Genomic DNA, 10,937 nt, shown 5'->3' with positions numbered 1-10,937 from the left:
TCCTATCAGCACAGGGTGGTTGCCAAGAAATCACAGAGAGAACTACAGAGACCAAAAAAATCACGTGAGGTGAAGGGACACACGGCAGCATGCAGAAAAACAAACAAACAGGAGAGACACTCTGCTTGGCAATGGTCAGTTGGATTAGACTATTTTTCACCCCGCAATAGAAGTAAAACTATTAACTGGATTCAAGTTAACTAGTCTTTATTGTGTGCTCATTTTTGCACAGGGTCATTCTTGTCTCTGTGGTTGAGACAAGAAAGAGTAGGATATAACCAATTTCTGGTTGCAAAGTACTTATAATCCAGGTGGGAACACATGTACAAGCATACATTAAAGAGTTTAATAACAGCACGGTAGAACATGCATTTGAGTTTCTTTTCCCTCTTACATTTAGTTTACCTATAAGTCCTGATGGCTTAACCTGCAAAATATGTCCCAAATCAGTCAACTTTGTCCATCTTCACCATGCAACCTGGGTCCAAACCCCACTCGTTTGCCCCTGGACCTGCAACACCACCGAACCGGTCTCCTTCGCTCTGATTTTGTACCCTCATGGTCCATTCTTTGCCCAGTAGCCAGAGAGCTCTTTCAAAAAACACAAATCATATCTCATGATTTCCTGCCTAAAACCCTCCCATGGCTTGCCGATGTAGTCGGAGTAAAGGCTGAAGCCCTTACGTGATCCAGCACTAGCCTGCCTCTCAGATCCATCTCCTCCAGGCTTCCCCTTGCTCACTATCCCAGCCATACCACGCTTCTTTCTGTTGCTGCAAACTGCCATGCTTGGTCCCTCTTTAGGACCTTTGCAGATGTTGTCCATTCTGCCTGGGACACTTTGCACCCCGTCTTTGCAGGACTGGTTCCTTTGATTCATTCATGCCTCAGCTCAGATGTCATTTCCTCAGTGGAGCTCTCCTTGACCCCCCAATCTAAGCTACCAATCTCCCCTTTAGCCATTTTCTCATAGCACCCCTTTATACACCTTCACAGCGCTTAGCAGCACCTAAAATAATCTTTTATTGTGTATGTGTTTATTGGCTGCCCTTCCCCCAGAGAATGTAATCTCCTTGAGAACAGAGATCTTGTTTTTCTTTGTCAGTACTGTATTTCTAGTGCCTAGCATCATGCCTTGTGTATAGTCGAGTCTCATTAAATGTTGAGTAAATGAATGAAAAATATGAACTATCAGAAAACAAAGAAAGGAGATTGTAGCTCAGAGTAGTTGGGGAAAGTTCTTGGAGGAAGAAAGATGATTTTAGATGTGAAGAATGGTGTGGGGAGCAAAGACTTAGAGGCAGGGATGTGCACCTTTTTGTGAAAGGGAGGAGCCTGGCCTGGCTGCAGTAGAAGGTACACACAGGTAAAGATGGAGCAGGTATTATGTTAGTGAGTGGAATGTGGACAGAATCAGAAGGCAAAGGAAAGTCATTATACCACGAACTGGTGTGTATGCGTTTTGCCCCAGGTATCAAAGCTCTGAAATTCCACAGGGGACCTGAGAGCTAGGATGCCTGTTTATCATCTTTTTTCCAATTTCAACAAATATGGAACAAATTACAGTCCCTGAATCATGAACAGAATAAAAAAAAATTTAGTAAGCCCCAGCTATTTCCTATTTATACTACTGATGGTGATTTGATTTGATTTTTTGGCCCCTCTGTTTCTCATGAAGCGGTTGACCATTTTGACAGAGCAGCTCCCTGAATTATTCAGTCTAGGAATAGTTTTCATTTCCTTGACATTTTATTTTCTCTCAGGCATGGCCCTTGTAGAATATGCATTTCTTTTCCTTGAATGAAATAATGTATGTGGAAGTACTTTGCAAACCATCAGTCACTACCAAATGGAAGGAGAGATGATTATTACCTCTAAAGGTCTTCAGGGACACACGCTACTGAAAGCATACTGTCTCACTGCTCCGGTTTTCTTGCTTTTTATTGCAATAAGATGGACTATTTTATTATATCTGCAGATTATTTTCTGCTACTGTCAGGAGGCAGACATGTCTGTCTGTACATTGCCTGGTTAAAATTAATGAAACCCACATATTTCCGAGAGAAATCTTGGATGAACAGTCCATCACATAGCGTATTGTTTGTTTAGAAGAAAGAAGAATTGAGATTCTGCCTATTTGAAAGACTTATTCCTCCCAGTCTCCACTTGGCTCTTTTCTCTTTAGCACAGGATGTCTACATGCAGAGTTAGGATGAACAGCATCTTCGGTGAGCGCCCTGGGTTGCAATGGTGGGCTGCAGAGGTGGTGAGACTTAGGTTTTGTGTTCTAGTTAACAGTGAAACTGTTCTGGTAGAGAGTCTAAGGAACATACTCAAAATATGAAAATATTTTCCAAAATGGGATCCAGCTATCTTAGTCCTGCCTAAATAGCTCAGTCATGGTTCCTGAGCATAATATTTATGGGGTCATGTGGATGCTTCCTGTGCAACTTTTTTTCAAAGTGATCATTCTTCCATTTTATAGATATCATAGGAGAAACAAATTCTAGGAGATACCAGGGCTCCTGGGTCCATCTCCAGTAAAAGGCAAGACTCAACATTCAGTTAGGAGGCAAAGGGCAGACAGAGATAACAAAGAGTGGGATGGTTTTGAGTTCTGGCTTGAATAGAATTCCAATGAAATGAGCTGCAGTGGAAGAGCAGAGGGTGGTTCAGGCAGCTCTATCTGAATAAATGTAAGAGACTAGGAACCCACAAGAGGGTTTCATCAAGGCAAAGGAAAACTCAGTGTTTCCAGCGGAGAAGTAAGTGGACTGTAAGAGCAAACACAAACTTCTAAGAGAACAAGGGAGACAAAGATGCTACCTGGTTTAAGAATGGACTGGGGTTAAAACTTGTCTCATATGCCAGATAAACCTGGACTTGGACTGCAATAATAATAATAACAATAATAATAATATCTGCTATCTGTTGAGCTTTCTATGCAAGAGTTGCCACACTAAGCATTTTCCTGAATTACCCTGCAGAATCTCATTAATCCTTACAACTTCACGACCTAAGAACTAAGCTGACCCTTATGTTATGGTTGAGGGAACGAAACTTCAAGAAATCTAAGATATTCAAGTGTTGGAGCCAGGACCCAAACAATGTCTGTCTGACTCCAACACACATAATATAACTATTTCTCAAGGACATCATATGGTTTTGGATTTGTATTCAATTGGAAAAAGAGAGAAGCAGCTACAAAGAAGTTAAAATTAACCTTAATTTTTCACCTTCTGAAAATAATATACATAATTCTTTAGATAACCTCCACTCCTAAAGGTAACTGCTGTGAACACTTCAGTTCCGCTATATACGCAGTTGTTTGTTTACTGTACATCTTTCTTTTCTTAGTGGAGATCATCTTATAAACAGTATTCTGCAACTTTTTGTATTAAAAATATAGCAATCCTTTAAGAAAGTGATACCTTTCCATATTTGTGCACCTTTTCCCCCTGAGAAAAACAGTGCTACAAAATGTCCATGTTTGTATGTGTACATATAAGCACGTGTGTGTATGTACATATGACGTGTATATGTGTACACACGCACAGTATATACATATCCTTTAACAGATGCTGCCAATGGGGGTTCTACCAATTCGTATTTTCACCAGTGTATGATATAAGATCTCCCCTTTATTCACACCTTTGCAAAAACTAGCTGTTATTAACTTAAAAAATTTTTGTGATTCTGATAGTGGGGAAATATCTCATTTGTTTGCATTTTCTTGGTTATTAAAGACGAACATTTTTCACATATTTAATGATCTTAACATAAATATGTTTCTGAAATATGTTCATATAAATATACCTTTTTTCTCTTAACCACTATACTATTTTCTGTGTGTCTGTAGTTTTAGACATGTGCATAACAGATGAAATGGGAAGTAGGGATGGGTAGCTTTAGGGAAAGAATGACTGTGGTGGAGGTAAGGGTTGGTACCGTGGGAAGGGGACATTGGGACAGTCCTTGACTGTTTTACATAGCTGTCTCAGAAATATTTCACGACCAAGGCCATTGGAAGGAAATGCTAATGTTTGAATGATAACAAAAGAATGTTTCAAAGCACTGTTTCTGGTCTTTGATCACTTATATTCTCTTATTATGAAGTTTTTTTCACATCTAGATATCTGATTTCTTCCAGTTTGTAAAGTGGGGTCAAATTTTTCTTTCTTTTTAAAAGGATATCTTGAATACAAGAAAAAAAAAAAAGACTTGAAAACGCTTTGAAAACATCATTACTCCATAGCATGATAATTACTTTTATTTTCTTTTATCAGTGACATCCTCTTGGATCTGATCTAACCCATTTCAAATCCACCCACACACTCTTTTCCCATCTCTCTTCTAAAAACACTTACTTTTTTGAATAGTGAAAACAACAGTACATCTTTGCCATTCTCTTGGATTGCCTTTCATTTGTCTTTCAGGCTTGAGGAAAGACGCCTTCTTCTAAAGGCAAGATGGAGAGTTATCTGAGTTGTCTCTTCCTTAAGGACTGAAAGTGAGAGAGCTTTATAAAGAAATACAAGGTTCTGGAATTTTGCTTTCTTTGATTAAGAAAAATCTCAACCTGTTGTCCTTCAGGGCTACACAAAACACATGTGTTAAATCAGGATTTTCCTGATAAAGGTGGACATGGGCTCTCTTGACAATTTGACCTATTTGAATTCCATTGGGCTGCTATACGTATGCCTGGAAGGTCCATCAAAGAGTGGATATCATAAATCAAAACAAAAAAAATTCCACTAGGCTGTATTAGAACAATTATCCATGATCCATTAGAATTGATGCCCCAAATCTTCATCTAATCAAATGCAGTTTTATTAACCACTGTACATTTTTAATAGGCAGCTGGCTCTATTCATTGTAATTCAAGGTTGTGCTTCTGCCACCATCGTAAATCACTTGTTATGCTCTCCTGCTTTATAATACCGGCATAACCTTTTGCTGTATTGTGCTGTCAAAACATTCCAATCCAATTTGATGCAATTTGATCCTACGTGTGTGCATCCCTCTCTAACCTACAGAAGAGCAGAGATAATTGACCACATCTGAGAATTTTTTCTCCAAACACGTCTGATCATTAAAACTCTAAATAAATGAAAAATTCTTGACAATAGTGTTCATCATTAAGAACTTCTTTTCATAGGCTTAGCAAACAAGATGTGGACTGTGCGCAATGGCTAGTCAAAGATGGATGAATAATGGAAGCTTTATTTGCTGAGCATTCCAAAGTCTCCTATTTATGAGCAGCTAAAACATGATTCATTGGATCCATTAGTGGTTCCCACACCCGTGGCAGACTGGCAAGAAAGACCCACATTTCCAGGACTCGTGAAATGGTAGCCCTTATATTGCCTGAAACAAAAATGATTCCACACTATTTTCCATATAGATTGCATACTTGTATTGATTTTTCCCTGACTGTTTTGCAAGTCATAGATCTTCTCCAGATGCTCGGGTCACAGTTGCCAAACAGATGCTCAGTCCAAAGGATCTGTGGTCGTCCACCTCGACAGCTGTTAGGGAGAAACTCTGCCGGCCACAAAAACTGAACGTGGAGTAGAGAGTTGAGCAAGGATGTAGTCGTTTTTTCTCTTACCTGACACTTGAAACACAATATGATGTATTTTGGCTTAGAAGCGTTTTCTTCCCGCTTTCTATTTTTGTATACGTACTATCAGAGAGGAACACAGGAAACCTATGACAGCCCAACCTAGACTGTTCTGAGACGAGACTAGAAATTAAGTTTCTGGCAGGAAACCACATGTATTTTGAAATCCGGTATAATGTGCAACAAAATCATCTCTTCCTCTTCTCTATCCTGTAACAATAGTCATTATCTTCTCTTACTAGAGAAATAGGCCCTTTGTTTTCTCTCTTGTTCATGGGGCACAAGAGGTGTCTTTACAGTGAAATGAACTGCTCGGCTGGACCTGAAGTATTTGCTCTCTTGATGTGCTTTCCCTCTATTGACATTCTTTGAGAAAAACTTAATTTTCCTTTTCATATCCGTCACATGGATATAGAATCAGATTTCATTATGTTTTTTCTATCTGTGGTTTCCCTAGCCATATCCAAGATGCAACCTGGGAAGCAATTCTTTAAAAATAAAAAAGAGCTTACAGCCTTTTCTTGCTTCTGATATTGAAATACACCAGAAGCACTGAGAAAGAAAGACGTGTGCCTTCCCTTATCTAGAAAAGCAGTGAAATGTCACTGCAGAGAAGGACCTCAAATGTGTCACAGCATTTCTGGAGGAAAATTGGATTTATCCCTGATGCGTGGCTGGGGGCCAAGGACCCAGATTAGAAGTACGAAATACACAATTTCTGCTCTGTAACTGTTTTCTGTGTAACAAAGGAATCCAATTAGTGCATAGTATGTATTGTGTATCTCCTTTATGTACACAAATGTGTGTGTGCCATCTAAAGGGTCAATAAGCAGAACCCCCAGCCCTGTGGCCTGAAGGAAAGAGGGCAGACATCCCTCCCACCAGGTGCACAGAATGCTTTAACAAATTAAAAACACACAGCAGTTACGAGGTGTTCCTTCCGCATATTGATGCGGAGTGACAACAAGGGCGGCACTGACTGGGTATTTGAAGGGTTAAGTGATAAATATCTTCTCTAGGTCTCCTAAGAATGCTCTTTCATGAAGTTTTACACAGAAGACATTCCAAAAGGTAAGAATAGAAAATATAAACGTTAATTAATTTATTCTTACTTAATTGCATTTACTGAGTCTTCCTATATGCCAGCCACAAAGAATGATACGCATAGCACCACCACTAACGTAGAACGCAGAGTCAAATGAGTTCACACGAAGAAAGTCATGTGAACACAGGACTATGATACATGAGATCAATGTGGGGAAAAAAAAGCATATTTAAAGTGCTCTGGAAACAAGGGCAGGAGTAATTCACCCTGTTTATTTTTTTAGGGAGGGATGTCCCTGCTGACACCTCCTATTCCCCTTTCCTGCTTTATTATTTTTTAAGAGCACGTATTGTCACTTGATATAGTATATATTTACTTGTTTATTAACAAGTTTTTTTTTTTTTTTTTTCAGTGTGCACCAGCCCTACCCCAAATGTAAAATAGACCCCCTGAGAACAGGAACTTTTCAGTTGTGTTCACAGCTATATCCTAGTGCCCGGGACAGAGGTTGACATGGAGTAGTTGCTAAATACGTATTTGTTGAATGAATGAAAGGAGTGCCAGCTGGGTGCGAGATTCTGTATCAGATGCTGGAGATGCAGTGGTGAGTAATTCTCATGGTGAGCTGGACCACAGGCAGCTTACATTCTAAGGGAGGAGAGAGAAACAATACACAAATAAGGGTGATGATTTCACACGCAAATGAGCACTAATAACGTAACAAAAGTGGATGCCCCTGCAGAGTGAATAGGGCTGTTGCTTCACTTGAGAGGCCTGGCCTCTCTGAGGTGACTTTTGGGTCGATCCCGAGACCGTGAGAAGCAGGGAGCCAGGTGAAGATACGGAGAAAGAAGACTTCAAGGGGAAGAAAGAGCAAGTCCAGGTCCTGAGAAGGGAGTGAGCTTGGTGTTTCTCGAGAGCGACACAGGCAGGTGCACCCAGAAAGAACCGACAGACAGAGCGAGAGGTGAAGGGGCGGAGGTGTCAGGTCACACAGGACCTTGTGGGCCAACGCAGGAAGTTTGAATTTTATCCTGGTCTCAAAAGGAAGCCACCAGAACGGTTTAAGTAGGGGAGTGACGGGATTTGATTTATGTTTTAGAAAGTACATTTGCAGAGCTGTTCACAGTCACTGTGCAGAGGTGGTCTAGGAGGAGGCTCGGGGAGGCCTCGCCGGGGAGTCTGGTAGGAAGTTCAGGAAAGACGTGACTAAGCTTGGACTAAGGGTGTAGCAGTGAGGTTGGTAAGAAGCGCTCGGAGCTAGGATGTATCATGGAGGTGGAAGGGACAGGAGTTGAAGGAGGTCTTAATGAGGAGATTGAACAACTGAGTTAGTGAGTGGATGACAGAGGGTGACAAACAGGTTGGTTTTCGTTAAGTGGAAAATATAACTAGAAGAATATAGGAGATGTGGACGGACGGTGAGCCTCCTAAAGTCTGTTCTTTGGAAGTTTGAGTCAATGAGCTCATGAAGAGCACGGATCTGGAGGTTACCTGTACATAAAGGATACTGGAATTTGACCCTTGTAGCTGAAATGGGCAGGGCAGAAAGGAGGAGGAGAAACTGGAGTCAGAAGGCAGTTTGAGGGAGGGTGATAAAAAACAGTGCTGGAAACAGTAGAGCTGAGAAATGTTACAGAAAATTGATAGCCCGTCCATTGTGCCAAGACACTGCCAGATAGTGTCCACTGTCTGATAAGTGCTCCACTTATCTAATGCAGAGAAAAATCAGTTAAACCAGTGGAGCATCATATAGACAAAACCGCCAACAGCTTGACTGCTTTTCCCACATTTTAGCTACTTGCTTTTGTACTACAGACAAAAAACTTTTTTCAAGGATTGGAGGTAATGGATGAAGCATGGAAAAAAATCTGGATTTGATTTCAAACTTGGTTTCAAATTAGTGGGGACAGAAATGCAGTGCTGCCATATATGGCCCTGAGAAACCAGGGGGAGAGAAAGGAAAAGAGGCCAACATCATTATCTGAACCAGTGAAAGGATGTCATTTCACGTGATAAAACCTAATTGAAAACCTTTACCTTTGGCTAAGAACATGTTTTCATGTTTACATTTAAATACAAGAGGGTGTGGTTTTCAGGAAGTTTGTTTAAATATAATGAATTAATAGAGTGCAAATCGGACTTACAGATGCTGGGAACCTACTTCATTTCCCAGCATCAATTCTGTACCCGGAATAGATCACTCTCAATTCTTCTGGAAAGATGCTCTCACTTGAGCATTCCCAGGAAGATTGTGGGAAGAAGCTACGTGTTTGTGTTTAATGTCATGAAAAATAAGGAGATGAGAGGTCCACAAAGCTATAATTAAGCTCATTCATTTATTCATCTGACACATATGAATTACACTCAAATCCAAAAGTATGTGATAAATATTCAAACCTCTCTGAGGTCAGGAACCATCCCTGCTGCGTCTTTCTATCCCTTAGAGCACTCAGCACCAGTTTGTGAATTAAATGAATGAGTCTGGCAAAGAGAAAGGAGCTGGACCGTTTAGAGAAGCCACAGGGACAAAGTAGAATTTTAGCTTGTCCTTTAGCAGAAGGATAGTTTATCTAGAAATTAAAAGAGGCAAGGAGTTACAGCTATTAATAAATTTGGAAGTAAGATTTGCCTCCTAATCCAAATGTGGACAAACTGACTTAAGATCATTCATTCATTCAACAATTCATTTAGTTCCTACTATGTTCTAGGCATTGTGCTGTATCCTAAGCATGCATTATAAAATAAAATATTCAGTCTCTGCCCTAAGGAATCTTGAAATCTAGTGGGGAAGATAGACAAGAAACAAATAAATAGACAAGTTACTGAATTGAAAAACAAAAACAAGCAAGCAAACAAACAAAATCCAATTTTTTTTCCTGTGATGAGAACTTTTAAGATCTACTCTCTCAGCAACTTTCAAATATACAGTTCAGTTTTCTTAACTATCATCACCACGCTGTACGTCATGTCGCTAGGACTTATTTATTTTGTAGCTGGAAGTTTGTACCTTTTGTTACAAAAACATTTGTAACTATGTGGGGTGATGGATGTTAACTAGATTTATGGTGAGTTCATTTCACAATAGATACATATACTGAATCATTATGTTGCACACCTGAAACTAATACAATGTTATATGAACAAAGAACAAACAATCCAGACTATTCTGATAGAAACTAGCGGAAGATCGGTTGGTCACGGTGCGGTGATCGGGGAAGTCTTCTCTAAGGAATGATGTTGAATTTGGATGGGAAGCAGCCAGCCCTCCTGCCAGCAGAGAATCTGGTGGGGGAGGAGGGAGTTGAGGTGGCTGATGGTCCACACAGAGGGAATAACATACGAAGCCGTGAGATGGAAATGTCTTGGTTCTTTTGGGAGCTGAAAGGAGGATTGGTAGCTCAATTTTTGAAGCTTGGTTTGGAATAAAAATGGGATATCTGAGTGGAGAGTTTCTAGAATAAGGAGGAAATTAACAGCCCAAAAGGAAATGAGATGTCACTGGTGACATTCACTCATCATAAACCTGATCTGAGTCATTCTGGGCGTCGGGGAAGTAGCAGTAAGAAGCTTGCACTCTAGAAATAGAAAAGAAATAACTCAATAAACAATTTGATTTCAGATCATGATAAGGTGCTATTAAGATGACACAATATCCTGGGAATGATAATGACTGCTTTAAATAGGGAAGTCAGAGAAGGCTCTTGAGGAGGAGACACCAGCTGCAGAGGCTGGAGTGAGGGCATTTCAACAGAGCATGTGCAAAAGTCCTGAGATCTGCTGGTTCTACTTTTTCTATTGTCACAAATGCTCAGAGTATTCTCATGGTCCCTCTGTCCCACAGCACACAAGGACACCTCACTTCATCGTGTCCAGAGGCAGCATATCATCTCTGGGAAGCCAGAATCGCCCGTGCATGCTCCATCTCCTCTCTCTCTTTGACTTCTGCCTCTCTTTCTGTCACGCTGTGCAGCTTATCTTCCCACCCCAGCTACACTGCCAGCAACCCCTTCTCCTTCCTGAGGGAGGCACGGTGAAGTGCTCTGTGGACTACAACCTGGGAGGAGCCTCAAACAGTGGAGGAAGTTTCTGTGGCCCAGGAGGCTGGGTCAGGAAATGGGTGGCTGTAACTGTAGGGATGGGCACAGTTCACTGACGAGCCTGAGACTCAGTTCAACAAGCTGGCACTGAGCTCCTGCTGTGGGGGTTCTGGGCCACTCGCTTGCATCTTCCTAACACACGTCTGGGTGTTTGAGAATGTGAGCTCTG

This window comes from Equus asinus, chromosome 12, assembly GCF_041296235.1.
Source record: "Equus asinus isolate D_3611 breed Donkey chromosome 12, EquAss-T2T_v2, whole genome shotgun sequence".
NCBI classification, from domain to species: Eukaryota; Metazoa; Chordata; class Mammalia; order Perissodactyla; family Equidae; genus Equus; species Equus asinus.
This window is presented reverse-complemented; position numbering follows the sequence as displayed.